This window comes from Geotrypetes seraphini, chromosome 2, assembly GCF_902459505.1.
Source record: "Geotrypetes seraphini chromosome 2, aGeoSer1.1, whole genome shotgun sequence".
NCBI classification, from domain to species: domain Eukaryota; kingdom Metazoa; phylum Chordata; class Amphibia; order Gymnophiona; family Dermophiidae; genus Geotrypetes; species Geotrypetes seraphini.
Window position 1 is genome coordinate 511,401,271 of NC_047085.1, and position 3,987 is coordinate 511,405,257.

Sequence of the window (3,987 nt, forward strand, 5' to 3'; positions counted from 1 at the left end):
CATCCTGGTGGGTTTATTTTATAGCCTCTTCACCCCCATTGCCCTCTCCTACCTACACTGGTCCTGTGGTGTAAACAAAATAAACAAACAAAAAAATACTTTTCCTTTCTCTATTAAATCCTAGCTCACGTTTGCGGTCCAACACCAGCTCTGGAAGGATACACATTTCAAATCTGACATATTGTAATCACAAAACAGAAAATAAAATTATTTTTCCTACCTTTTGTTGTCTGGTCATTTTTCAAATCTTGTTGGTCCCATGTTGGTCTGGTTGTCTTCTGATCAGGCTCTCCTTCTTTCTTCTTTCTCCGTGCTAACCATCCATCTTCCATCTCTTTCATAGAAACATAGAAGATGACGGCAGAAAAGGGCTACAGCCCATCAAGTCTGCCCACTCTGCTTACCCACCCCCTGTCTATGCCCTAATGACCTAATTTCCTTATCTTGATCCTCGTAGGGATCCCACATGGGTATCCCATTTATTCTTAAAGTCTGGCACGCTGTCTGCCTCGATCACCTGCACTGGAAGCTTGTTCCAATGATCAACCACTCTCTCTGTGAAGAAATACTTTCTGGTGTCGCCATGAAATTTTCCGCCCCTGAGTTTGAGCGGGTGCCCTCTTGTGGCCGAGGGTCCCTTGAGAAAGAAAATATCATCTTCCACTTCAACACGTCCCGTGAGGTACTTAAATGTTTCGATCGTGTCTCCCCTCTCCCTACGTTCCTTGAGAGTGTAGAGCTGCAATTTGTTCACTCTCTCTTCGTACGAGAGACCCTTGAGCCCCGAGATCATCCTGGTGGCCGTCCGCTGAACCGATTCAATTCTGCGCACATCTTTACTGTAATGTGGCCTCCAGAATTGCACACAGTACTCCAGATGAGGTCTCACCATGGCCCTGTACAACGGCATTATGACTTCAGGCTTTCGGCTGACGAAACTTCTATTGATACAACCCAATATCTGCCTTGCCTTAGATGAAGCCTTCTCCACTTGATTGGCAGTTTTCATGTCTGCACTAATGATTACTCCTAAATCTCCTAGTTAAAGTTGAAGTCCTAGTTAAAGTTTCTCCATTCAAGAAGTACATCTTGCATGGATTTCCGCTTCCGAGGTGCATGACCTTACATTTCTTAGCATTGAAGCCTAGCTGCCAGGTTGAGGACCAACTTTCCAATGTAAGCAGGTCCTGCGCCATATAATTCTGTAAACTGCATTCACTTACTATATTACATAGTTTGGCGTCATCGGCGAATAGTGTTATTTTACCTTGAAGCCCCTGAGTCAGATCCCCTATGAATATGTTGAAAAGGAGTGGACCCAGGACCGAGCCCTGAGGCACTCCACTGGTCACCTCCAATGTTTTAGAGAGGGTACCATTAACCACCACCCTCTGAAGTCTGCCGAACTCAGCCAATCATTGACCCATGCAGTTAGTGTCTCTCCTAACCCCATCGATTCCATCTTGCTTAGCAGCCTGTGGTGTGGGACACTGTCAAAAGCTTTACTGAAGTCCAGGTACACGACGTCCAAAGACTCTCCCAAGTCCAACTTTCTTGTTACCCAGTCAAAGAAGCCGATGAGATTGGATTGGCAGGACCTACCCTTGGTGAATCCATGCTGACTGGGATCCCGAAGATTCCCTTCATTCAAGATCGTGTCCAATTTGCTTTTAATTAGTGTTTCCATGAGTTTGCACACTATTGATGTGAGACTCACCGGTCTATAATTCGCAGCCTCTGCCCTGCAACCCTTTTTATGCAGAGGAACGACATTAGCTAATTTCCAGTCCAGGGGAACTTTCCCCTTACTTAGGGAGAGATTGAATAGCTCAGCCAACGGTTTCGCCAGGACATCGCTCAATTCTCTGAGCACTCTTGGGTGCAAATTGTCTGGTCCCATGGCTTTATTCACCTTGAGTCTTGCCAGTTCACTGTAAACTTCACCTGGTGTGAACTCAAAATTCTGAAACGGGTCTTCTCTGCTTTGTGTTGCCTTCAACTGCGGACCGTGTCCCGGTGCCTCACAGGTGAAGACTGAGCAGAAGTATTCATTCAGTAGTTCGGCTTTATCGGAATCTGCTTCCACGTAACTTCTGTCCAGTCTTCTAAGGCGTACTATCCCACCTGTGTTCCTTTTTCTGTCATTAATATACCTGAAGAAGGATTTGTCCCCCTTTTTAATGTTTTTTGCCAGAATTTTTTCCACTTGAAGTTTTGCCTCCCTAACTGGCATTTTGACCGCTGTAGGCCTGGTCCTATATTCTACCTTTGCCTCTCTTTTCTCCGTGCACTTGTAGGAGAGAAACGCTTTTTTCTTTATGAGGTGCGAGATCTCCGCGGTGAACCATTGGGGTTTATTGTTTCTTTATCGTTTATTTACTGATTTTATGAAGCGGCTAGTTGCTTCATGTATGGCTGATTTCAGTGTTAACCACTTAGCTTCTACATCATCGGTCTCCGCTTGGTCCTGCAGCGTCCGATGGAGCAGTCTGCCTTGCTGTTGTTGGGCGTCTTCAGGCTGCAGGTAAGTCGGGTCTGCGGCTTGGAGTCCCGGGGAAGTTCTTGTTGGAGTCGGGTGTGCCAGAGGGGTTCTTTGGGCCTTTTTTGGCTGAGTTTTTTCCTTCCTCCATTGGTCTTCTCCCGGGTTCTGTAGGGATTGGAGCCGGTTTCTTCGAGCCCTCAGAGACATTTTTAGGCATTGAAGGCAGGCAGTCATGAGGTGAGCTTCCCCAAGGCAACGGACACACACCTTGTGGGGGTCCGTGGAGCTCATTTTCCTTTTGCAGTCTGGGCATTTCTTGAAACCCGGTTTTTTGGCAGGCTTCTCTGTTCTTTCTGCCATCGTTTTCTTTTCCTTTTCTTTCTTTTCTTTTTGAATGGACAGCGTGATCTGTCCATTTGGGAGGGTGGATGAACTAAACTGGATTAGGGAAGGCTACCTGCACATGTTCAGATGAGGCTCCCAAAGCCTCACCTGAGCTCTGGGAGAGCAATTCTGAATTGAGAACATAGATGATGTCACCAAAAGTGGGGCTGACTTATACTGCTTGTCCATGGAGAAAGAATTTAATTTAGACAGAGGCAGAAAATAGAGAAGGAAGACCAGAGAAGAAAAGGAAAGGGAAGAGAGAGATGCCAAAGAATGGGAAAGGACACAGAGTTATCACATCTGAGTGAAGGAAATGAGAAGAGAGATGCTAAAAACCACAAGGGGGGGTGGGAAGGAGAGAGATGCCAGACTATGAGGGGAACAGAGGGAAGGTGATGGATGCCAGACGAGGGGGGGAGGGGGCAGGAGCAGAGATGGTAGAGGGAGACAAACATTTTCTGGAAGGGGCAGACAGTGGATGGAAGGAAGAGAATGATGAGAAGATGAGGAAAGCAGAAACCAGACAACAAAGGTAGAATAAAAATTTCTATTTGTTTTATTTATTTATTTTTACTTTAGGATAAGGTATTATTGTAGCTGTGTTGATAATCGTTTATTAATAGAAAATGGAAATAAGATGATACTGGGTTTTGTTTTTACTAATTCAGAGACCATAACTCCTTTCCTCAGGTCAGGACAGGGATACTGTAACAGCAGTATAGTTTACTGATCTGAAGAAAAAGAAATATATTAGTCCAATAAAATGATGGGCACTAAATTATCTTCCCGCTATGCTCCATGCCTCCTACCCAAATGCAAAATATAAATTGGTGGGCTTCCCAAAGCCCTGCCAGCTGAAGATCTCTTCCTCTAGGAAGGGGAGTTTTGTTTGGAGGTTGCATAGAAGAAAAACTGTACACTGGCACTGCTATGGTAATCTTTGTTTTGAAATTTAAAATAAAAGAAATAAAGTAGATACATGGGGGCGGGGCCCAGTGTACTTGTGTGCCTAGGGACCCTCCACAAATTAATCCTGCCCTGCCCTTAACTGTATCCATGACATCCTGTTTGTCTTATCTGTTTAGATTGTAAACTCTTTGGAGCAGGGACTGTCTTTT

At 45.2% G+C, this 3,987-nt stretch overlaps 1 protein-coding gene across 9 annotated transcripts in view; it reads left to right on the forward strand.

The window, feature by feature from the left end:
- Positions 1-3,987, forward strand: part of LOC117355233 (zinc finger protein 271-like) — a 906,970-nt gene that overhangs the window by 386,279 nt on the left and 516,704 nt on the right. The gene's annotated exons all lie outside the window — the stretch shown is intronic.